Source organism: Colletes gigas, unplaced genomic scaffold (assembly GCF_013123115.1).
Source record: "Colletes gigas isolate AHSC1104 unplaced genomic scaffold, ASM1312311v1 Colletes_gigas_Sc00053, whole genome shotgun sequence".
NCBI lineage: Eukaryota > Metazoa > Arthropoda > Insecta > Hymenoptera > Colletidae > Colletes > Colletes gigas.
The window spans coordinates 685467-713078 of NW_025106682.1; the positions used below are offsets into that span (position 1 = coordinate 685467).

The window sequence follows — 27612 nt, forward strand, 5'->3', positions numbered from 1 at the left end:
GGCTTCAGGATGGCGTGGTGTGGCAGGTAAAAGCCTTCTGAGTGAACAGGTGTTTTGACCTCGGTTAAATGCCCTAACGTTAGATATTCATTCATTACTTGCGCGTATTCCGTATGTAGATCTGCATTTAGAGCAAACCGTTTCTCCAGTGATCGAAATCTGGTTAAAGCGCGATTATACGATTCTCTGATATCTTGTTTTTTATTATTAAATGGGAGTGCTACTACATATCTACCAGTAGCCGTGCGCGAAACAGTATCTTTGAAATGTAGTTCACAAGCTTCCTCCTCGGGGGTTAGATGACGAAGCTGTGGACCCTCTTCTATTTCCCAAAATTTGCTTAAATCGAATTCTGCGTTGTTGAAAAATGATTTGCGCGAGTTTTTATTTGATTTAGTGGGCGCGCTCCCCCCGATGACCCAACCGAATTGTGTCTTCTGCAGAATCAAGTCCGAGTCGTTTCCCTTTGATAGATTAATTTGACCGATGCTGAGACAGGAAAGAGTCGGTCCCGTCCCGATTAGCATGTCAATTTGCGTCGGTTTGTGGAAGTTTGGATCCGCCAAACGAATATTGGGAGGAATAGCGAACTTGGATCTATCAATTTGGACATCAGGTAACTGTCCTGCAATGCGCGGAATTACAAAAAAGTGAAGGTCGCGTTTAAAATTGTTCATTCGGGAAGCGATTGTCAGTTTAACTTGCCGGTTCGTCATAGTGTTAAGCTCATTTAACGCTTCGATCGTTACGTTTTGCTCACGCTTTGGCAATTGTAATTTCTTTAAGAAATTTTCTGTTATAAAATTCGCGTTTGAACAGGTATCTAACAACGTTCTACAGATTACTGGTTTCTTGTTGATGTCCAACGCGTGAATAGTAGCCGTAACCATTAAATCATGAGTTGAACCATCAACAATTAATGAAGTGATATGATTTTTCGGATTGAGCGTAACGTCGAAGCGGGTAACGAGTCAGTCTTCGTTTTCAGATTGCGTCGGTTCTGTGCGCGATACGACTGCCGGCTGCCCTGGCTTGTTGTCCCTATGAAGTCGCGTATTATGCGGTTTGTGGCATTTCTGACACCTGCTCCCGTAGCAAGTATCTGCAGAATGGCCCGGCATTAAGCAGTTGATGCAAAGTTCTGCTTTGCGCGCGAATTCGAATCGTTTGTCAGGCGTGGCTTCTAAGAATTTTTTACATTGAAACGCGGCGTGTTCACCATTTTTACAAATTCTGCAGATGGGGCGGCGATTTTGAGTCACGAACGTTTGCCGACGATTCATAGGTGGCGAATATTGTGGACGCGGTCTGTAATCATAAGCGCGATGATTTTGCGAATATGATTGAGCCGATCTTGTTTTGCATGCGCAATTACCTGGCGGTGACGATAAGGCAAATGGTTTTGTATTTTGTGCGCGATTAATAGGTTGCGATTTCTGAAATTGTGTATTTTGCGCGTTTGTATGAGAAATAGACTCGTAATCTTTACATTGATGCGAAGCTAAATGTAAAAATTTAAAAATGCTGTTAATTCTGGGCACTTCGGTGTCTGACAACGTGCGCTCCCATGTTTTCCTCGTTTCCTTGCCCATGCGCGAAATTATAATACTAGTAAGGAGATCGTTGGCTATATCCTCCGAAGTGCGACCTAACGCTTCTAGCGATCTTATTTGCAATTGCATATGAGTGGCTAGATCACGGATCGACTCGGACGATTCATTTGGCATTGGAGGGGTATCGCGTAAAAGTGCTGCATGCCTCAGTACCAAAGCGCGTTTATTATCATAAATTTCGATCAAATGTTCCCAAGCGGCTGTGTAATTGTCATCGGTAATGGCAAATGCTCCTATCGCGATTTCAGCACTTCCAGAAAGGGAAAGTTTAAGATAATTTAGTTTTTGTATGTTGCTGAGCCCTTCATGTGCGTGTATCATCGTTTGAAACGCGTCCTTGAAAGTCACTCAATTCTCTATACGACCGTCGAATGTGGGTAACGAAATTTTCAGTAAATTGACTGCGATAGAATTGCCCTGACTGCTGGTGTTTTCGTTTCTATTCGGACCGTCTTTGCTTCTATCGAACCCTTCTAATAGCGCGATTGCCGCTGCAATGGCATTATCGAAATCGTCCGTAATTTGTTCGCGTGGTAAGTTTAAATCCTCTGTTTCACCCGATAGCATTGCCAACTCATGTTGCTGTTCTTCAAACTTTTCGAAATATGATTTCAAACGATTAATCCGTTCGCGAAGTTTTACGCGTTCTTTGGCGGAATCTTTAAAATTCTCAATAAAAGTCGAGAACATACTTATTTGCCCTTTAAAATACCGGCATCTGTGTTTTAGCGCGCGAATTTCTTCGTCTACAGTCGCATCTTTCTTTGCCGCGTCAGCCATTATCGAAAATCGAAGCAGGAAGGAAAGTAGAAAATTTTAGGAATAGAAAACTGCGCGATCTGACGAGCCTACCTTTCGTTGAATCAGCTCGGCTTCACTTCCTGGAGAATCACTGCAGCGTATCCTCAGTAGTCGCGTTGATGAACGATCCTCGTAGCCAACTGTCGATCCAAGGACTGTTGGGTCCAGCGATGATCCGGCTTGGTTGGTAGAGGAAGTCGTGGCTTCCGCGATGATGACAGCGATCGTCAAGCCTGATGAATCTCGTCCGAATGTTTCGTCCAATTGTCACAACACTCCACTAGATCACTGATCCGGCTCGAAGGACCATGGATTGTTATGCCGTTTGTGGTTGTTAGAAATAACTGAGTCTTTTTTTATGTAACAAATAATAGTTTATTGTTGCCACAAATACGGCGTTATCACCGGCCGAATTAACCTTGGGTGATTGTTTAAAAGGGAGCAGCGACCGTGAAGATGACAATGAATTGTACTTGGCGCGATCGATTTACTCTGAGGTTTGCGTGATGCTCTTTCTGCGCGTTCTAATGATTCGATAGATTCTCGATAGACTCGAAAAGGATTCTGATGTTCTGCCTCGGGGTAACTTCGCTCGTCACCTCGCAAAGTCCTCGATGAGGCCCATTTTCGGGGGAAGCGCGCTGGGATTTGCGGATTGACTTGAGGGAGGAGGATCTTCTCGTACAACCCTCCCGTAGTGGAGGAAGAAGGCCCCACCCCCAAGTCGACCCCGGAAAATTCCCGAAAGTGGCCGAACTCCGCGAGTGACGTCACCCCGAAGCAGCGCGGTGACTTGGGCCCGAGCGGCCCATCAACGGTTTACAACCCTTGGTCCGCTAACGGGATAGCGGCCAAGGGGTACGCGCGATTCTTGGAAGGCCAAGTGGCCCGCATGGCTACATTGCCTTGGCGCGAGGGACAAAAGGCCCCTAGAAGTCTGAATCCGGAACCCTCGCGTACCTCGCGGGCGGTATACGGCGCGATGGGAAACACGGATTGACTTTTTGGCCACTTTCCGATGCCATCAGCCTAACTCCTCAAGCGCACGTGTTCGACACTTGAGGATTAGGCATTCTTCTAAATGGTCGAAGGACAGCAAAAAATCGAAAAAGGGCCTATTAGACGGGCTGGAAAAGACGACTCCGCAGCTGCGACGCAGCTGAGTGCCTTGTCGAGCAATTCGGAGGACTAACGGTACCATCGAACAATGGGCTTAAAAATACCCAAACGAGGGAATGAGGCGTCGCTCGCCTCTCGGAATCGAACACAGAGAGAAAAAACAATTGTAATCAGTAAAAGTATAAGAAAACCGAAAGGAAACTAACTAAAGAAATCAAAGACTAAGGAAAAAAAAAAAGAATATTGGTAATCGAGTGATACGAAGGGATATTACTCTCTCCAGTCGTCCAATCGTATTTTTGCTCCAGCTCCGGGGAAAATGGCGTCCTTTGATCTCCCTGGAATTCGACAGATGGTTTCCTATCGCCTTTGGGATCTTGAATTAGCCAATAGGCGTCCTTTCAGCGATTTTATCCCCTTTTCATGGTGACTTTTCCATCTGGACGGCTGCCATTTTGTCCACTGATTGGAATTGCATCGTCGAACCTCGTGTTATCGATCGTTAGCTTTGTTCTCGATCCGATATTGGCTGTTCGATAAATTGCAACGGACTAAAACTCGTCCATATTTTTAATTAAACCTCGATAATTTAACAAATTTCCGTGGAAAGTAGAGAAATAATTCTTGGAACAGAGAACGAGGCCTTTTAAATCTCGATAACTCGCCGAACTCTGATTGGGGGACTAAAGAAACAATTCGTAAGATTTAAGGTCTATATTGATCGCACAGTTTGGATTTTAGAATTTAAATTTTGATAGAATATATTTTTTCAGGATTCTGCGAAATAAAAATAGTTTATCCACCGAAATTTTATTTTTGTTTGAATAGCGAAGAATTTTTAATTTTCCTCTAACTGTGAGTCAACGAATATAATCGATGTAATATACAGGGTGTTCGGCCACCCCTGGGAAGAATTTTAATGGGAAATTTTAGAGGCCAAAATAAGACGAAAATCAAAAATATCAATTTGTTGACTGAGACTTCGTCAAAAAGTTATTAAAAAATTCAATTTAAAAATTTCAAATCATTCTGAAAAAATTATTTTTGATTGCGGGGGCCAATTAGAATCATTGTTGGTCAATAGACATACCCCCAAAATCCTATGCACTTTCGAGAAAAAAATTTCTTACCGAAAATATAATTTCAGGCCAGAAATGTTGCCCCAAAATTTCATGCGAATGTTTAAAACATCATAACTCCCGAACAGATTGGAGGATTTTAATGTTTCAAAAGGCAAATTACGCGTATTTTGATGAAGAATATGTGGAAATTCCAAAAATATTCCAAAAGTTGTTCCTTGAGACCGTAAAGTGAGAAAAACCCCATAAAAATGGTCCAATTCTCAAACAGTCATAAAACTCCTACAATAGTGAATATATTTCAATAAAATTTTTTTCTAAAGTAGTGCTCACGGGCACCTACAAAAAAGTTTTAAACAACATTTCTGTACAGCGTCAAACAAATTTATTAAAAATGAAAAACAAATGTTTATGAGAAATCGACAGGGTAGGTTCCTAAATTTTTCGTTGAAATTGAAAAGTTTCAAGTCATTCTGAAAAAATTATTTTCGGTTGCGGGGGTCAATTACAATCATTTTTGGTGGGTAGACATTCCCCTCGAAATCCTGCCTACTTTCGAGAAAAAAATTCGGGCAGATGCTGAAATTTTTCGGCGAAAAAAAAATTTTCAAATCGTTCTAAAAAAATTATTTTTGACTACGAGGGTCAAATACAATTATTTTTGTTGAATACACATATCCCTGAAATCCTAACCAGTTTCGAGAAAAAAATTTATTACCGAAACCTCCATGTCTGACCATCGTTTAGACGTTCTACTGAAATTTCATGCGTATCTTTAAAACATCATAACTTCCGAACGGATTGGAAGATTTTAATATTTCGAAATGCAAACTACGCGTATCGTAATGGAAAATATGTAGGAATTCTAAGAATATTAGAAAAGTTGTTCCCTAACCCAGTAAAGTTCGAAAAACCTGATAAAAATGGTCCAATTTTCAAATGGCCATAACTCCTACAATAGTCAATGGATCACATTGAAATGTAGTATGAAAGTAGAGCTCATGGATACCTACAAAAAAGTACTAAACAAAATTTCCGTACGACTTCAAATAAATTTATTAAAAATGAAAAACGAATTTATACGAAAACGGAACAGAGGATAGGCGCTAAATTTTTCGGCGAAAAAACAAAATTTGACATCGTTCTGGAAAAATTATTTTCGGTTGCGGGGGTCAATTACAATCATTTTTGGCCAATAGACCTAACCCCGAAATCCTGCGCATTTTCGAGAAAAAAATTCAGTACGTGCAGAACTTTAAACGTTAATAACTTTTTAACGAAGCCTCCATCAACAAATTGGTATTCTTGATTCTCATCCTATTTTCGCCTCTAGAATTTCCCATTAAAATTTCCAGGGGGTGGGCGAACACCCTGTATACAGTTAAAGTTTGAATTTTTGTCTCGAAAATGCGCAGGATTTCGGTGGTATATCTATTCACCAAAAATGATTGTAATTGACCCCCGTAACCGAAAATAATTTTTCCAGAACGATTTAAAATTTTTGAATTTAATTGTTAATAACTTTTTAACGAAGCCTCCATCAACAAATTGGTATTCTTGATTTTCGTATGGTTTTGGCCTCTAGAACCCCCCATTGAAATTTTTCCCAGGTGTGGCCGAGCACCCTGTATATGTACATTAAATTTCCTTTGGAAAAGCATTTCGATTGGACGAATTGAATTTGCCATTGTAAAAACTTTCTTCCTTCTTCTCCTGACAACCCTTTTATTCCAGACTTCGTTGGTCGCGGAATTTATTCTATTTTGCACGCAAAGAGACGAACGGAATAATCTTTAGTGGATTCTAAGAAGAGTTATAAACTTAAGGATTTTATGAAAATGTTTTTAACAGGGAAGTATGAAATAAGATGTCACGCAATATTGTTATTGTAAGTTTGAAATTTAGGATGACCCCCATTCGATACTTGTATTGCTTCACGGAGATTTAACTGTGGTCCATTAGCAATTTTTATCGCGAACCATTTGCAATTTATTGTGGGCGTTTTAAAATTTATCATAGGTCACTTGAAATATATCATGGATCGCTTGAAATTTATTATGGGTCATTTGAAACATATCATGGATCGCTTGAAATTTATCATGGACATTACTCATCGAGGTTGTGTGTAAAATTGATCATGGATCATTTTAAACTTATCGCGACTCGTTAGAATCTTATTGTGAGTCACTCGAAACATATAAACTCCGCGACAAGAGGATAGCTCGCTGAGTAATTTTAATAGTTTTCGTAAATATAGATAAATAATAGCAGTCTTTATATTATATATCACTCTTCAACTAATAATATATCGCAAATGTTCAGGGTAAACACGTTTTTTCTGTTTAAGCGGGGAAACCACCATGACGGTTGATTATAAAGGCAACTTCAAGAATATTTTGGCCGTACCTATGAGACTTTTTCTAATAAATGTTTAATGTATTCGAAAGTACATTTCTTGAACTACTTCTCGTAAAAATTTCGTATGAAAATATTAATTAATATAGCCAGAACAGGAACCAGCGTGAGAGGTCTCCAAAAATTTGTTAGAAACGGGCGAATGTGTAATTTTTCACTGCAAGTTGTGAAACAAGAAATTATGCAATTTTCGTTAACTATAAGACAGTAGTTTCAATTGCACGTACGGATTTTGAAAATAATTATTTATTATAAAATGGTGGAACTTTGAAGGAAAAATCTTAAATACTGTGACAAAATCAATACTTCTTTTAACACCACGCCGAAACTAATTATTCGATCGAAAATTCCGTAATGTGCAACTGAAAAGAATAGTATTAGGAGCCATTGTACAAAATTTTAAGTAAATCGGATGAAAATTGACCGAGTTATCGAATCGTCCAGTTTGGAAAATGTGGTTTTGAGAAAAAACGCGTTTAAAGTTTTGCATCAAATTATCTATGAAATAATGTTGGAGTTTTTAAACTTTCGAAAGGACATACACTTCAAGATCCTAAAACGTATCCTCTGTAAAAAGATCATCGTCATCTCCTTCGTTTATATCTCGTGTTTCGGAGAGGCGAAGCGTGTTCTGTTTATGTCGATATGCGTCTGCCTGTGGTCCAATTTTAATATCGAGGATCTTCATTATTTGTAATAATCCTGAATAGCCATCGTTAAATTGGATTATGGCTAAATAAGTTGCCAATTGGATCACTTTAGTCGTATATCATGTAAAACACTTTTCAATCACGTGAAACTATTACCACAGCAGAAATAATAAAAAAGTTTCAAATGAACGTCCCGAAATAAAGACTAGTTATTTCAAGCGTTACACATATTACATGTTCTTGGTCTACTAAATCACCTGTAACTTTGCCACTTTTGCGAATTTTACATAAATATTTTAGGGGGTCGTTTTTAAAATCCCAAGCATTGAAAAGAGATAAAAAAAAGTTCGATTTTTGCAATCCGTCACAATGATTTCCCCTTCTGATATGTTAAAAGTTATCTCATACGTAAGCATTAGTGTCGATCACTGCGTAAAAATGATAACACACCTTCAAAGTTTTGTTTTTTCAGTTAACAGAAGGTCGTCGAACTGTTTTCACGAGCAAGTATTTAACTTGAAAAGAAATTTTTCAAATCGTTCTGGAAGAATTATTTTCGGTTGCGGGCGTCGATTACAATCACTTTTAGTCATTACGCATATCCACGAAATCCAGCCCACTTTCGAGAAAAAAATTTCTTACCGAAAATGTAATGTCTGACCATACATGACATGTTTCCCTGAAATTTTATGCGTATTTTTAAAACATCATAACTCCTGAACGGATTGGAGGATTTTAATGTTTCGAATGGCAAACAATGCGTATGTAGGTGAAGAATATGTAGAAATTCCAAGACTATTCGAAAAGTTGTTCCTTAACCCCGTAAAGTGAGAAAACCCCCATAAATGTGGTCCAATTTTCAAACAGCCATAACTCCTATAATAGTGAATATATTTCTTTGAAACTTTTTTCTGAGGTAGAGCTCATGGGTACCTACAAGAAAATACTAAACAACATTTCCGTACAGCGTCAAACAAATTTATTAAAAATGAAAAACGAATTTTTAAGAAAAATCGACAGGGCCCTAAAGTTTTCGGCGAAATTGAAAAATTTCAAATTATTCTAAAAAAATTATTTTCAGTTACGGTGGTCTTTCTCATCTGAAACGTAACTTCACGCGCGTGTATATAACCTAGCAGTTGACATTTAATCTGGAGCGTTAATATTAATTGTTTTTTGCCGAACTAATTGAAATTCATTCAAGAAATACAAGAATTCGCGTGCGGACCGTCGGAGAGTACAGACGTGTATACGTTGCGATCCTTGAGTGTAAATATACATAAGCGAACGGTTAAGATATTGCAAAATGCAGCAAGGAAGTGGAGGGGCATTTCCCTCACCGATATTCACTTGCGCAAGTGATACAGTAACCACAACTTCGTACTCTACATATCCATATTACGGACAATCCATATTTGGAAGAGCACCTATTATGGTTACAGAAATCACAACAAATAAGCAGACCCACACACACACAGCCAACGCCGGCACCTCGGAACAACACAACGTACAGAAACGGCGAGTAATACACATAGATACCCCACTACAGGAACAGGAGGAATTTAGACAACACTTCGATACGAATATATCAGATCAAGAACTCACGTGACAACAAGTAAAACCCCGGAGGAATAGAAGAAATGGAGATACAGTTCAATCAGATAACTACACAAGAAAGAAACAAGCCTTGCAGGATATCAGCAAACAAAACTTCAATAGATTTTCAGAGCTGAATAATAATGAACCAATGCAAGAAGATGAAATTACCGAGAATGTCAATGAAAACACTAATAAAATACAAAAACCTCCTCCAATATTTATGAACGATATAGCAAACTTCCCACTAATGTTAGAAAGCTTTAAAACTGTCCTAACAAGTGAAGATTTTTCCTGCAAATCAATGTCTGCGGACTCGGTTAAAGTAAACACCAACACACCAGACGCCTACCGAAAACTAGTCCATTTCCTAAAAAGAAATAGCATAGCATTTCACACGTATCAACCGCGTCAGGAAAGATCTTTCAGAGTTGTTATCAAAAATCTACATAGCTCAATTCCAACAACGGATATTAAAGATGAACTAGAAAAAAAAGGTTTTGAAATCAGAAGTGTCACTAATATACGTAGCTGGAAAACGAAAGAATCACTCCCTTTATTCTTTGTGGACCAAGTACCAGGTGAGAAAAATAAAGAAATCTATAAATTAAAACACCTTCTTAACACTATAATAGAAGTCGTACCACCGCGTAAAAAGAACGTGATACCTCAGTGTCATCGCTGTCAAAAATATGGGCATACCAAGAGTTATTGCACCAAGCCATTTAACTGCGTGAAATGTGCTGAAAATCATCCTACAAATACTTGCACCAAGGAGAAAAACACTCCTGCAAAATGTGTATTGTGCGACGGCCCGCATCCTGCAAATTACAAAGGATGCAGTGTATATCGAGAATTACAGGAAATAAGAGGTAAGCCAGATAAAAATACAATTGTAAATAGAAATTATAGTATACGTGAAAACATAAGTTACGCTCAAGCCACAGAAGGTAATACTATCCAACATGACCATAATGATGCTACTAACACAATGACAAATCAACTCCTTCAGAAATTCGAGTCTCTTTTCAAACAATTAATGGACCAAAACAGCATGATTATAAATCTGTTTACCGCCTTCATCAACAGAAAATAACAATGCCTGATAATATAAGAATAGCCTTATGGAATGCAAACGGTTTGCAGCAACGCAAACAGGAAATAGAATTATTTCTAAATCAAAATAAAATAGATATTCTCCTAATTTCTGAAACTCATTTTACTGACAGAAGCTATTTCAATATTTACAAGTACAAAACATATAGCACCAATCATCCAGACGGAACAGCTCACGGAGGAACTGCTATTATTATAAACGAAAAGATATCGCACTCTGAATCATCAAAATTCGAAGAAGCTTGTCTACAGTCAACTAGTGTCGAAATCAAAGATGCATACAGTACAATCGTCATTGCTGCAGTCTACTGTCCACCCAGACATGCAATAAGCAAAGAAAAATTTGATCAATTCTTTAACACGCTAGGTGTGAGATTTATCTCAGGTGGAGACTACAATGCAAAACACCCCCAATGGGGTTCAAGACTCAGCAACCCAAAAGGTAAAGAACTCCAGAAAACAATGACATCAAAAGGGTATAATCACATCAGCACCGGTGAACCGACTTACTGGCCAACCGACCCCAGGAAAACACCAGACTTACTTGACTTTTTTATTGCCAAAGGTATCTCGCTAAGCCAGGTTGAGGTAAATACAAGCTTGGACTTGTCATCTGATCATTCGCCAATTATACTCACATTGAGCTCTACACTGGTAGACAACGAAAAACGGCCGTATTGGACAAACTCAAAAACAGACTGGTCTCTTTACAGAACACTTATAAATAATAATATAGATCTAAATATCCCATTAAAAACTGCAAACAACTTAGATCAGGCGGTAGAACTCCTAACTAAGACGCTGCAAGATGCAGCATATAAATCGACGCCTGAAACCAAAGCTGAAAATAAACACGCAATGAACCATCCGTTATCCGTGAGAATTAAAATTGCAGAAAAGAGGAAAGCTAGGAAAAAATGGCAGTTATCTAGACTCCCTGATGATAAGAGAACGCTAAATAAGTTAACCAGGGAACTCACAAAGCTGCTGCACCAAATTACAAATGAGCGCATCCAAGATTACCTTCAAAGCTTGTCTCCACGTCAGGAAGATAATTACTCCTTGTGGAAAATCACAAAAAAATTGAAAAGGCCAACTGAACACATCTCTCCTATAAAAATGGGAAACAACCGATGGGCCAGGAACGATCAAGAAAAAGCCGATACTTTTGCAAATCATTTATCTACAATCTTCACACCGAATGACATACCAACGCTCGACAGCGACTACAGAGACATCACGAACTTCCTTAATGCTCCCTCGCAACCTTGCGAACCCATCATACATTTCTCTCCCGGAGAAATAGCACAAGAAATAAAGAAACATAATGACCGAAAAGCACCTGGATATGATCTCATTACCGCTAAAATGTTAAAAGAATTACCAAAAAAGAAAGGTGTAGTAGCTATCACGCAAATATACATATAATGCGATACTGAGAGTTCAGTATTTTCCCATCCAATGGAAATTTGCGACAATCATTCTGATTCAAAAGCCTGGCAAACCACCCACAGAAGTGACCTCTTACAGGCCTATCTCACTGTTACCAATCTTGTCAAAATGATTTGAAAGATTACTGCTAAACAGGCTAACACCAATATTAACGGAGAAATGCATAATCCCACAACATCAATTCGGTTTTCGGAAGCAACACTCTACTATCGAACAAGTACATCGTATAGTCAATGTGATAGAAAAATGTTTCGAGAAACGCATGGTATGCTCCGCTGCGTTTATTGACATTAACCAAGCTTTTGATAAGTGTGGCACATGGGCTTGTTATATAAAATTAGGCAAAACCTTCCATATAACTACTATGTTCTGCTAAAATCATACTTAAATGACAGGTTCTTCCAGGTCAATCAAAACGACAAATACTCGAAAATCTACCCTATACTAGCGGGTGTTCCTCAAGGTAGCGTCCTAGGTCCCACATTATATCAAATCTATACAGCAGATCTTCCTGCAGATGAAAACGTACTCGTGGCCACATTCGCGGACGACACTGCGTTCTTATCTTCCCATGAAAACCCTGCGGAGGCGTCACGATTCTTGCAGGGAGTTCTTGATAAGACTACAGAATGGACCAAAAAATGGAAAATTAAGATCAACGTAAACAAATCAGCACATATTACATTTACTACCAGACATATTACGTCCCCTGCAGTCAAACTGAACAGCGAATACCTCGAGATCAAGCACTGTGTCAGATATCTTGGTCTACACATGGATAAAAGACTCACATGGAAAGACCACATAAAAAAGAAAAAAATGCAACTAAATCACAAAATGAGAACCATGTATTGGGTGCTTGGTCGAAAATCGAAACTTACACTACACAATAAACTACTCCTGTATAAGGTCGCTATCATTCCTATTTGGACATATGGAATACAACTCTGGGGATGTGCCAAGAGAAGTAACATAGACATCATCCAAAGGTTTCAGAACAAAACACTGAGAACTATTGCTGCCGCCCCTTGGTACATTACCTCAGACTCTCTTCATAATGATTTGAACATACATAATATCAAACAACACATAGAAAAATTTGCGACAGCACACAAGAAACGAATATTAAATCACCCCAACGACAATGTCAAGGATCTAAATCAGGCACCACAACACAGAAGACTAAAAAGGAACAAACCGACCGATTTGCAGAGTTAAGTAAAGAAGGAACATCACATGTAATGGAAGCGGCAACGCTACGGAGCGTTTACTGCACGCATGCCACGTCTCTAGTTCATCAAATTTGCTGGTTAGCTCAATGAAGCTAGTTGTAAATGTAATTTAATATCAATAAAAGTTACGGTGGTCAATGACAATCATTTTTGGTGACTAGACATACCCCCGAAATCCTACCCACTTTCTAGAAAAAAATTCAGTACGTGCGGAACTTTAAACGTTAATAACTTTTTAACGAAGCCTCCATCAACAAATTGGTATTCTTGATTTTCGTCCTATTTTCGCCTCTAGAACCTCCCATTACAATTGTTCCCAGGGGTGACCGAGCACCCTGAATGTTAATGTTAATATATAAAACTTCTTGAAGAGTGAGTAGCCTAATTATTGTAAAACTTCATATCAAGAACTTGCAACGAGTCAGGGTCGTCATTGTATGGCAAAGGGTGTAATAAAAAAGTTGTTAAAAAATTATTAGCAGTTGTAGAAACAAAAAGTGAGGCAATAAAATATTAATATAACATATTTGTACAGATAATAAGTAGTTTAAGTAATATGCTATCATTTTGACGCACCGATTTTTCATTGTTTTTCAATATTGTAAAATAAAATTTAGTCTTCGCGCAATAAATATTTAAATATATACTTATATAATCTGTTATTATTACAAAACATTACAAAGATCAAAAGCAATGCAATCGATTGTTTCAAAAGTTAAACAATTTTGTATCTATACAGTGTGCTATGTTTTTGTCGGCGAGTGTATTGTATTATTTATGTCAACTATAAAATATTGTTTTTCAATTCTTGAAAACTTAAAATCGAATTAATCCCTGGATGAATAAATTCCACGAAATTGAACGATGGATTATCAGGAAGGGACGTTCACTCTTTCAAAATGGCTACCTATATCATAGCCGACTGGTATGACCTAATTATAATGGCGGTATGCCGGCAGAGTGGCACGTACCTACTATAAATGGATGCCCGTAAACCAGGCCTGCATGTGCTGCATCACGATTATACTCTCTTGTAATAACAACCAATCCGTCTCACCCTTCCTGGCCACCGTCGTAAATGACGGGGAAAGCCCTCCGTGCGTGGATGGAACCAGCGATTGACGTATCGACACCTGCCACGAGTTTTTCCTGATTTCATCATCCAACCTTCGAGAAAAGCTTTAAATTGCTATTAACCGACTAAACTGATTAACCATTATCGACTTCCTGATTAAATACCCTTCGAGTATCGATTTTCTCGAACGCAGTGGACCAATTTTGGCCACAACTCTCTACAATTGCGAACAAATTAAATTCTAATTCGACTGTTTTAATTTTGTTTTTTACAAAATCACAGAGATCATAAAACTACAATTAAAACAGCTGAATTAGAATTTTATTCGTGATTAAAATTGGCTTGATAATTGCAGAAAAGACTGTAATTGAATTAAAATTACGTTTTAGTTGATTTGAAAACTGAAATTTAAAGTACATAATTGTTATGACAAATGAGGTTTTATTCGTAAATAAATAACAGAATAATGGAAAGTTTGTACTTTGTTTTTTCCTGAAGGTAAATATTTAAAAAAATAGAAAACGGAGAGCAAACAATTTTTTGTTAATTTATACAGTTTTTAATCAATAATTAACTAACAAGGAAGGTGTTTGCAATTTGTAAACTGTGCCACGAGCGACCGGCCTAATAAATGGAATTCTTGTGTTTATGGTTGAGTTTAGAATAAAACCTGCTATCTTTTTTGTTTTATGAATTTTTTTAAACGTTTCTGTAAATTTCTTGACAACTCGAACATGTTCTTCTCGCTTTTAAGATGGTAGACGCTGATATTACAAATCAGAATATCGTTTAAATCCCAAAAAATACGAAACAAAAAAATAAAAATGAAAGACACTCGAATATAGAATTTTACTGGAAAGATGGTGATGAAAATGGAATCTTCTTTGAAATTCTGTTTCCATGATCCAGTTATGGGTCCCTCCGACCATTTTTGGTTCGCAGAGGAGGGGATTTAATAAATGTCGTGAATGTTTTTGCTTCATATTTTCAATTTTTTTTTTGCCCCTTTTAAGCATAATTTTGTTTTTCAAGCTTTCGAATCTTCCGTCTGTTTATTTTGCAGTTTCCTTTTCTCCATAGTAGGACTTCCTTTCATTGGCTCGTCGATCCATCAGGAAAGCTCAAGTCAAGTGATCGAAAGAGAGCGGAAATGTGAACGAAAGTCAACAGATTTCAATTTCGACATCGTCCGCGCCTGCGCGGAAAGTATAGTCGCTTTCCTCTGCAACGGTGAATTCAGTTAAATAGCAAGGTACCCTTTTTTTCTTGTAACCGGAGACGGTATTTAAGCTCCACTTGAAGTATTTGAAACTGGTAAATGGAACTTCACAATTTTCTTTCCTTTGTCGAGTGTTGTAGAAGTGTGTGTGGTGAATGTGGAACCTAAACTCTGCCGCTTGACACGTCAAACGCCATAAATAATTTTTTAGAGTGTAAAAAATAAAAATTTTAAATACGTGGAACTTTCTAGCTTTTAGATTCGTGACGAGAGAAGAGTCGTTTAATATTTTCTTTTGGGGAAAATTTAGTTCTTCGAGGAAATTGCTTAACTAACTTCGAGCAAAATTAGTGAAATTATTTTGATTTTTATATTTGGGATTTGTGAATTATGAAGAACGATCTTTATCGAGATATGCAAGATGAATGTCACGTGACAGAAATGGTGCCAATTTTAAAAGACAGACCGGCCAAAAAAAAAAATCGCGATGAGTTGGTGGAAAAAATGCGTGAAATGATTACCTACGATGCGACTTCAAGTGTTAAATGGATGACAGAGGTATTAAATACGACTAAAGGCATGACTCACGAAATTTTTACAAAAAACTTGAATAAATGGAAAGTCTGTGCTCGATTTGTTCCTCACGCATTAAATGAGGACCAACAGATTGCTCGCGTTTAACATTGCAACAATCTTATTAAAACAACCAGATCGAACTGCACATTCCTGGAATCGATTGTGACTGGAGACTAGATTTGGTGCTTCAAATACGATCCACAAACAAAGCGCCAAAATATACAAATATCTATGCTGGCACTAGTCGGACGTGCCCAACGGTATATTGATGCAGAAGGGATGTATTTTGAATAAAAAAAATAATTTTGGCAAAATAACTAATTTTCTTCTTTTAATTTAAAAAGTTCCGTTATTTTTCCGACATACTGTGTATGTATAGAAAGTTGTGTTTTGATGTTTATCCGTAAGATACCCTTCTCTTTTATGTTAAAAAGTTTTTAATTTTCATCGGATAGAAGATAAAACGCCCTTGAAAACGAATTTTGTTCCAAGTCGATACCGTAGTTAGTTCCAGAGAAGACAACTATTTAAGAAAAAGTGCCAGCTAGTAATTACGCAAACATCCTGTATTTAAATTAATTTTCAATTAAATAAACAATTTATGATCCAGTTTTATCGTACACTAGTCGTACGATCAGTAGGAATTGCTGAAACTTCTTTGGGTATGTAGCGTCAAAGTAAATATCAAAATAAACATAGAAGATGGCATAAATTATAATAGTGGTTACATTCATAGGATAGAGGTTTGAAATCCCCTTTAAAACGGGCGTTCGAACAAGTCGATAGCTTTATTAGTTCCGGAGATATAAAGGTTCGACTCTTTTGTTTGCATTCCATTGTTGACGTCACGAGGTCAATGAACTTTTATGTAGTAAGATGGAGACAGAGCTAGTTGAATTTGAAAAATTACATTTTCCTTTACACAACGATATCTCCGAAACTGAAAGTCGGATCGACAAAAAGCAAAAACTATTTCAAAGGGGAGGCTTTACCGCTTCTAACAATGCCTCAATAATTAATAAAACACTAATAGTTTTGGAACTGCACGCGTCTAAAGTTTAACTATTTTTAATACGCGTTGCTAGTGTGTTCCAAGACAGTGGAAACTGAAGATTCTCTGCTTTCGTCTTCGCTATACATTTCCTATTTACATCGAAAGTTAACCAGAATTTGGTACAAAATTTTGTCCAGTTCAAATATAAATCATTCAACCGGTCAGATGACTGGTCGTGGTAGGCAAGACAGACTACATATTTTTCTCAGAAAACAAACAATAAGAATAGATGTGAATATTGTAAAATTCATTGCGCGTATACTATAAGAAAAGTCGTGAAGTGAAATGGCGCTAAAATAATATTGTGTGTAAGAAATTCTAAACGAAATTTAAAAAACGGTCATTTGACCGGTCGCGGTAGGTTTAGTGTTAATATTGTTTGGGGAACAAGGCTCTGCAAGAAATCAGAAAAAAAATGTTTCAATTCGTTGAACGGTATTATGTTTCTACTAGATAAAACGAATCTTGCGATTTTAATAAGTTGCTCGCAAGAGTTGTCTTCCTGATTACATTTATTTTGTCGAGTCTCGTTAATTCAATGTTAAAAATCGAACGTAAAAAGAAAAAAAACCAGAAAACGAGAAAGCTGGTTGAAAGAGATGACGCGTGTCGATACGTCAATCACTATGGCGATTATTGGGCGAGCATAATACCTCTTTTTACCTCTCATGCATTCACGAATTGAAGCACCATCATTGTACGGGGCCTTCTGTGTACAAATTAGTGCAGATGACACCGGGGAACGAACATAATTTCGATCCAACATTCGAATTATACAAATATTCTGTTCTAGCGATTAATTAAATAAAATATTATTTACCGTAACGCAATAGCCATTAAACTTTTTATATTTTATCGTATTTAAACATCGTTCGAATTGTATGTAGGTTATTTATTTATGTAAATTGACTCCATAAACTCGCTTAAATTTGTTATTTTATTTATGATGAACCTTTGTTCTTAACGTCTAGGGACATTAACCTAATCTCAAGTCGCTAGATATATTAATTATCCAGTTAAAAAGTAAATAATTGAAAGTTTGTGTTTTATTTATAATATAAAAAAGCTTTTCAGTATCATTGTGAAATTTCTTGCGAAAAGCACCAAAAAAAAAAAAAGGTTTTTGTACCTCGTGCTCAGCTCAGTGAAAATAATTGAGTTGCTAGTGTGTCACATGAAACTTTCTACTGTAAATTGAGTATTTTTCGAACTATGAAATGATAGAATCTGACCAAGAGACATTGCAATTTTTCTGAATGTATTTTAATTTTATAGAAATAACTCGAATTTTAATATATTTCAGTTCGTATTGACATTGATGTTTATTTATTTATTATTTATGTACACTAATTCCTTTATATTCACAAGCCGAGACAAGACATAATAATCCAATTATATTTGAATTATATTAAAATTACCAATATTTAAATGTATAGTAAAATTAAATTCTACGAATTTTATTGAAGGAATTTGATTTAAATATATCGCCGTTTCCAATATTATAACATTAATGTTTAATCGTTGATATTTTGGTACGCTCAATAAAATAAAATTTTACAAATTCTATAGAAACTTACGTATTAATATCATTTCCATCAAGCGAGAGACCCTGGAATTTTTTATACGTTTGTTTAAACTACGAAAATTGATCTAAACCTCGCAAAATACAGGGTGTTCGGCCACCCAAAATAAGACAATAATCAAGAATACCAATTTGTTGATGGAGGCTTCGTTAAAAAGTTATTAACGTTTAAAGTTCCGCCCGTACTGAATTTTTTTCTAGAAAGTGGGTAGGATTTCGGGGGTATGTCTAGTCACCAAAAATGATTGTCATTGACCACCGTAACTGAAAGTAATTTTTTTAGAATGATTTGAAATTTTTCAATTTCGCCGAAAACTTTAGGGCCCTGTCGATTTTTCTTAAAAATTCGTTTTTCATTTTTAATAAATTTGTTTGACGCTGTACGGAAATGTTGTTTAGTATTTTCTTGTAGGTACCCATGAGCTCTACCTCAGAAAAAAGTTTCAAAGAAATATATTCACTATTATAGGAGTTATGGCTGTTTGAAAATTGGACCACATTTATGGGGGTTTTCTCACTTTACGGGGTTAAGGAACAACTTTTCGAATAGTCTTGGAATTTCTACATATTCTTCACCTACATACGCATTGTTTGCCATTCGAAACATTAAAATCCTCCAATCCGTTCAGGAGTTATGATGTTTTAAAAATACGCATAAAATTTCAGGGAAACATGTCATGTATGGTCAGACATTACATTTTCGGTAAGAAATTTTTTTCTCGAAAGTGGGCTGGATTTCGTGGATATGCGTAATGACTAAAAGTGATTGTAATCGACGCCCGCAACCGAAAATAATTCTTCCAGAACGATTTGAAAAATTTCTTTTTCAAGTTAAATACTTGCTCGTGAAAACAGTTCGACGACCTTCTGTTAACTGAAAAAACAAAACTTTGAAGGTGTGTTATCATTTTTACGCAGTGATCGACACTAATGCTTACGTATGAGATAACTTTTAACATATCAGAAGGGGAAATCATTGTGACGGATTGCAAAAATCGAACTTTTTTTTATCTCTTTTCAATGCTTGGGATTTTAAAAACGACCCCCTAAAATATTTATGTAAAATTCGCAAAAGTGGCAAAGTTACAGGTGATTTAGTAGACCAAGAACATGTAATATGTGTAACGCTTGAAATAACTAGTCTTTATTTCGGGACGTTCATTTGAAACTTTTTTATTATTTCTGCTGTGGTAATAGTTTCACGTGATTGAAAAGTGTTTTACATGATATACGACTAAAGTGATCCAATTGGCAACTTATTTAGCCATAATCCAATTTAACGATGGCTATTCAGGATTATTACAAATAATGAAGATCCTCGATATTAAAATTGGACCACAGGCAGACGCATATCGACATAAACAGAACACGCTTCGCCTCTCCGAAACACGAGATATAAACGAAGGAGATGACGATGATCTTTTTACAGAGGATACGTTTTAGGATCTTGAAGTGTATGTCCTTTCGAAAGTTTAAAAACTCCAACATTATTTCATAGATAATTTGATGCAAAACTTTAAACGCGTTTTTCTCAAAACCACATTTTCCAAACTGGACGATTCGATAACTCGGTCAATTTTCATCCGATTTACTTAAAATTTTGTACAATGGCTCCTAATACTATTCTTTTCAGTTGCACATTACGGAATTTTCGATCGAATAATTAGTTTCGGCGTGGTGTTAAAAGAAGTATTGATTTTGTCACAGTATTTAAGATTTTTCCTTCAAAGTTCCACCATTTTATAATAAATAATTATTTTCAAAAATCCGTACGTGCAATTGAAACTACTGTCTTATAGTTAACGAAAATTGCATAATTTCTTGTTTCACAACTTGCAGTGAAAAATTACACATTCGCCCGTTTCTAACAAATTTTTGGAGACCTCTCACGCTGGTTCCTGTTCTGGCTATATTAATTAATATTTTCATACGAAATTTTTACGAGAAGTAGTTCAAGAAATGTACTTTCGAATACATTAAACATTTATTAGAAAAAGTCTCATAGGTACGGCCAAAATATTCTTGAAGTTGCCTTTATAATCAACCGTCATGGTGGTTTCCCCGCTTAAACAGAAAAAACGTGTTTACCCTGAACATTTGCGATATATTATTAGTTGAAGAGTGATATATAATATAAAGACTGCTATTATTTATCTATATTTACGAAAACTATTAAAATTACTCAGCGAGCTATCCTCTTGTCGCGGAGTTTATATGTTTCGAGTGACTCACAATAAGATTCTAACGAGTCGCGATAAGTTTAAAATGATCCATGATCAATTTTACACACAACCTCGATGAGTAATGTCCATGATAAATTTCAAGCGATCCATGATATGTTTCAAATGACCCATAATAAATTTCAAGCGATCCATGATATATTTCAAGTGACCTATGATAAATTTTAAAACGCCCACAATAAATTGCAAATGGTTCGCGATAAAAATTGCTAATGGACCACAGTTAAATCTCCGTGAAGCAATACAAGTATCGAATGGGGGTCATCCTAAATTTCAAACTTACAATAACAATATTGCGTGACATCTTATTTCATACTTCCCTGTTAAAAACATTTTCATAAAATCCTTAAGTTTATAACTCTTCTTAGAATCCACTAAAGATTATTCCGTTCGTCTCTTTGCGTGCAAAATAGAATAAATTCCGCGACCAACGAAGTCTGGAATAAAAGGGTTGTCAGGAGAAGAAGGAAGAAAGTTTTTACAATGGCAAATTCAATTCGTCCAATCGAAATGCTTTTCCAAAGGAAATTTAATGTACATATACAGGGTGCTCGGCCACACCTGGGAAAAATTTCAATGGGGGGTTCTAGAGGTCAAAACCATACGAAAATCAAGAATACCAATTTGTTGATGGAGGCTTCGTTAAAAAGTTATTAACAATTAAATTCAAAAATTTTAAATCGTTCTGGAAAAATTATTTTCGGTTACGGGGGTCAATTACAATCATTTTTGGTGAATAGATATACCACCGAAATCCTGCGCATTTTCGAGACAAAAATTCAAACTTTAACTGTATACAGGGTGTTCGCCCACCCCCTGGAAATTTTAATGGGAAATTCTAGAGGCGAAAATAGGATGAGAATCAAGAATACCAATTTGTTGATGGAGGCTTCGTTAAAAAGTTATTAACGTTTAAAGTTCTGCACGTACTGAATTTTTTTCTCGAAAATGCGCAGGATTTCGGGGTTAGGTCTATTGGCCAAAAATGATTGTAATTGACCCCCGCAACCGAAAATAATTTTTCCAGAACGATGTCAAATTTTGTTTTTTCGCCGAAAAATTTAGCGCCTATCCTCTGTTCCGTTTTCGTATAAATTCGTTTTTCATTTTTAATAAATTTATTTGAAGTCGTACGGAAATTTTGTTTAGTACTTTTTTGTAGGTATCCATGAGCTCTACTTTCATACTACATTTCAATGTGATCCATTGACTATTGTAGGAGTTATGGCCATTTGAAAATTGGACCATTTTTATCAGGTTTTTCGAACTTTACTGGGTTAGGGAACAACTTTTCTAATATTCTTAGAATTCCTACATATTTTCCATTACGATACGCGTAGTTTGCATTTCGAAATATTAAAATCTTCCAATCCGTTCGGAAGTTATGATGTTTTAAAGATACGCATGAAATTTCAGTAGAACGTCTAAACGATGGTCAGACATGGAGGTTTCGGTAATAAATTTTTTTCTCGAAACTGGTTAGGATTTCAGGGATATGTGTATTCAACAAAAATAATTGTATTTGACCCTCGTAGTCAAAAATAATTTTTTTAGAACGATTTGAAAATTTTTTTTTCGCCGAAAAATTTCAGCATCTGCCCGAATTTTTTTCTCGAAAGTAGGCAGGATTTCGGGGGGAATGTCTACCCACCAAAAATGATTGTAATTGACCCCCGCAACCGAAAATAATTTTTTCAGAATGACTTGAAACTTTTCAATTTCAACGAAAAATTTAGGAACCTACCCTGTCGATTTCTCATAAACATTTGTTTTTCATTTTTAATAAATTTGTTTGACGCTGTACAGAAATGTTGTTTAAAACTTTTTTGTAGGTGCCCGTGAGCACTACTTTAGAAAAAAATTTTATTGAAATATATTCACTATTGTAGGAGTTTTATGACTGTTTGAGAATTGGACCATTTTTATGGGGTTTTTCTCACTTTACGGTCTCAAGGAACAACTTTTGGAATATTTTTGGAATTTCCACATATTCTTCATCAAAATACGCGTAATTTGCCTTTTGAAACATTAAAATCCTCCAATCTGTTCGGGAGTTATGATGTTTTAAACATTCGCATGAAATTTTGGGGCAACATTTCTGGCCTGAAATTATATTTTCGGTAAGAAATTTTTTTCTCGAAAGTGCATAGGATTTTGGGGGTATGTCTATTGACCAACAATGATTCTAATTGGCCCCCGCAATCAAAAATAATTTTTTCAGAATGATTTGAAATTTTTAAATTGAATTTTTTAATAACTTTTTGATGAAGTCTCAGTCAACAAATTGATATTTTTGATTTTCGTCTTATTTTGGCCCCTAGAATCCCCTACTAAAATTTTTCTCAGAAGTGACCGAACACCCTGTATAACCTTGATAATAATTAAAACACGTGCCTTTCATGAATAAAAATTTTCTTCAAATTATTATGAGAATACTTAAATATTATGACACTTCGGTTGAGCGAGTTGGCCTAAAATTTTCGCATTCGAGGACATTTGGAGGTTATGTAATAATTTAAACTGTCTAAATCTCGAAAGTCGATTGGTATTATAGTGTTATACCATCATACTGTGATCCTTCGATCTAATTTGTTCCTGCTTAAGGTAGAAATATTTGAGCAAATATAAACTATGTAAGAATTATAGAAAGCAGCGTTAGAAACATAGCGGTAACTCACTTTTCAGAATCTCTGAGAATCGTAAAGCTGAAAGGCCTGACATTGTTAACAGATTGAGTTGGCTTCGTTGCCAACCGAGCGAACTTGACGTTTCTATCTTCCCAATACTTGAAACGTGAATAACAACGAGTTATTAATAAGCGAAAGGGAGATAAGGTTATCCAACTGGAAAGAGACGTTCTTTTAAAAGGGTAACTGATAAGAGTGACAATTGAGGTCGCGTATTTTATTTAAAACACGCAGGCAACGTCTGTGATAATTTTACTAGAAACTTCGTTCAATTTGCCGACGAAGGCGTTAAGGATAAGTTTGAGGTTAGCAGCTTGTTGGCGTAGTTACTTTGTTATTATAATCTTTATTTAATTAAAATTGCTCGGAAACATTATAAATATAACGCGGTAGACAGTATTAGATGATGTTTTACGTACGTGCTGTAGTCAGAGGTTACTTGGAACACCAAACACAGAACAGTGAACTAAATTACAACTTCTACTTGATGGCACAGGATGTTAAGAACCGCCGCTCCGCGGTGGGCCCTACAACTACTGGATGCGCGAAATATAATCTACTTAGATAGTTTTATATAAATATGATAATTATTATGACCAAATGTTGTACAAATTAGGTATTTTATACTTCTTGTCGCATTATAAAGAGTAAGTATTTAATATGTATTGAACAAAGAGTGGCGTCATTTAAGGTCAAATCTGGGAAATATTTGACATCGAAAGGACTACTTAATTTTACGCTATTAATTTTGAATTAATATAACAATAATTGTAGTGAATATTTCTGAGAATTAAGTAGCTTATACTTCCTGTTGAAACAAGAAGAACAATCAAACAAAATGTATTAGCACAAATATTTCAAATTCTAGGAAAATCACAAACACACAAATTCCGAATTTTGCATTAGCAATTTTTCCCAGGAAATTCTCATATCCCGTTTAGAATATTATAAATTGCAGTTCATACGACGAACTTTTATCGAAATATTGCGAAAAAGCATCAGAAGTGCATTAACAGGCAACAGAAGTCTCCATCGGGCAAACTTTACTGCCCGCGAGCACTTATACTTATTGTTAGTCAAACCTAGAAAATGGAAACTGAGATGGAAAATCGTCTTCACCCTAAACTCCGCGAAAACTGAAAGAAATTTCAAATACGAATTTTCTCGAAACTTCGAAACAACCTTGTATAATTAGGTCGTTCACGATTCCCAATTAGGCAAAACCAGAGTTTGGAAACTGTTACAATATAGGTATAAATTGCCTATTTAAAACTGTCCATTTTTGTTATTGTCTGGAAATGAAAAATTCATGCAAGATCTTTCAGAATGTATGTTTCCAGAGAACAAAAAATGTCTGCATCGCTTCCCCTCCAAAACAATGAAAACTTTTGTTTAAAGCAATAACTAACATTTTATATCTCTAAGTAATTTAAGATACAGATTGAAGACTTTGTCATTTATGTAAAAGTTCATTGAAAACACGAAATATAAAAGTACATGAATTCATGTAGTGATTCACTAAAGCTAACTATTGTAGAAATATACAAAGAATCATAAAATAGAAAGAAAGCTTTCCTTTTGTTTAATAGTAGCAATTTTTATTTTGTAATATATGTTTATATTTATTATTTATCTAGGTTATCATTGATTTTGTAAGAGGAAGTGACATGAAAATATTATTTGTAAAATATAATACTGGTGAAAACGAAAAGAGAAGAAACAAAAATTGATATCAGAAAAAAAAGTAGTTTAATTATAAAATATGTATATAACTTAATAACCTAAAAATGTACAATTTTCATCCATTATTAATAGTATATCACTTTACCCGTCTATTACTATTATTATATCACTAAATAGAAATTTGTCATTTTGTTTCATGTAGAGTGGAGAATATTGTTGGTTAGTAATGGAGGGGGGGATGTTCGATAAATGGCGCAAGCAGGTCAATTAAAAGGACACGAAATCCAATACAATTTTCATTATAATAGACACATAACACTTCACAACTAATTTAGTTATAAAACTGGAGACTTCAGTCAGTACAAATTTATATACTTTATTAAAATATTGTTGTATATTAGGAAAAAGCTACTTCTCATAAGCAATCAATATTCTGATATGTCCAATAATAGAAACATGTATCTACCTTACGAAAATAGTTAAAATGATATAAAATACATACGTTATTATAGTTTTACGTATAAAGAGATTTGATCGTCATCATACCTATATTTTAGACTCACTTTTAATAACTTTCTTATCGTTTTTCGAGGAAGTAATAAAGACATTTTTTGTTCATCGAGAGTCCTAAAAAACACGTAAAAAACCTAAAACAACATACACAGGATGTAAAGAATGGACATTTTTTTTAGCATCCAACTTTTGTTTGAAATATTACCTACAATTATTATTATAGTGTTCATCAAGTCAACATATCGAAGTATATGGTTATCGAAAATTAACTGATTCATGTTTTGCATTAAAATCTAATTTTAAAATATTTTATATTTATAAAATATATCGTACTTTGAAAAAATAAATTCATATAAAACAAAATATAGTTTCCTTTACTCAGATATGTCTAATTTTTGGATTCGACACGAATTTAAATTTCTGAGTTTTAAATTTGCAACATTTAAATTTTCCAATTTTGAAGATTCAAATTTTAAAATATCCAAGTTTAAAATTTATTATTACGCTATTTAAGTAATATCTAGTAATAAACTTACAGAATATAATAAAGATATTTAAACTTTTTAGTCAGATTTAAAAATTATAATTTTTAAAAGGAATACGCTTTACAAATCTACTTTAACTAACTAAATAAATTATATACTATGAATTTTAGTGTACTATTAATATCAATATACACACTCCACATAGCATGTGACACAAAAGAATCACACAAATGTGGACGCTGATATACAAAATGTAGAATAGATATGAAATAAAATTTGAAAAAAAATATTGAAAGTGTGGAAAGTTTTTAATGAAAAGTTTTTTTCTTCCGTTTATCGGAACCTTTCCTTTTATAAATAGTTACCCTTTTCCTTCCCACGCGATTTTTCAAAGTTATCGAACAAATTCTCCCTTTTATTGTAAGCAGTGTCTTTTTTTACACGTTCTTTTTTTAAAGTATCCACTTCGGGACGCAATTAACGTGTAAAAATAGAACTAAGTACATTAAATTAAAGCAAAAGAAGAAAAGTATAGTGACACTGACGGCATTTAAGTATTTCTCAGTTTTTATATTTGCAATTTTTAAATTTCCAATTTTTATTATAAACGTTTCGTTTCCATACTTTGACTATTTTAATTGTCGTTATACTTGATGTAAATTGATGTCAAACAACGAAGTTTTACAAATTCTTTAGGATCCCCAAAAAATAAAAAATCAGTTAAACTTTTGAGACCAGTTTGAATTTAAAATATTGTTTCGAGTAAACGAATATTGGAAAGTAGAATTTTCAAAATAACCATTTAACAGTTCTGAAGACAATAATAAAACTCCAAAAATAATGTCAATCCGTGTGTTTGCGTCTATACATATATGTACTCATTATATATTCATTTTAAAATGAGTGTCAAATTAAAAACAATTGAATCTACTATGACATTTGTCATCTTAAAAATCACGGTGTGCAAGAAGATTATAATTTTAAGCAAAAGATACTAACTACACTTGTCAAAGAAAGCACGTATACAACCAGTCGAAGCTTAAATCCAGTTTAATTGTACCAAGCAATTATTTTGTTTAAAAAGAGGTGAAGGTAAATCAAAACTAATATTTATATTAGTGAGATATGGTAAGAAATTTAATAAACACTTAAAAATGATCTATCACATAGCTAAAGGGAATTGAACAGAGTATATTAGCAAAATGTTACAAGAATTTAAGCTAAAACATAAAAATGAAAATCTTATATTAATCAGTGTAATCGAAACAAATATGGTATATGCATCGACACCATGTTATACATATCAAAACGAACATTCGTAATTCTAATGAAAGAAACTTGGATCGAGATACGAAGTTGAATCAACACCAAACAATCAAACGAAATGGAAGAATCAAAGAAAGTACCTCCGTAGAATATTACGAG

The 27612-nt window shown here is 35.1% G+C and overlaps 1 protein-coding gene and 1 long non-coding RNA gene across 2 annotated transcripts in view; one reads left to right on the forward strand and one right to left on the reverse strand.

The window, feature by feature from the left end:
- The window catches only part of LOC122403450 (dipeptidase 1-like), a 203711-nt gene that overhangs the window by 159518 nt on the left and 16581 nt on the right, over positions 1-27612 (forward strand). The window lies entirely within an intron of this gene.
- On the reverse strand, positions 23258-23995 carry LOC122403453. Its single transcript, XR_006259619.1, has 3 exons — positions 23926-23995; positions 23498-23604; positions 23258-23414 (listed from the first exon to the last, which is right to left on the reverse strand). It is a non-coding gene; the product is annotated as an uncharacterized LOC122403453 (long non-coding RNA).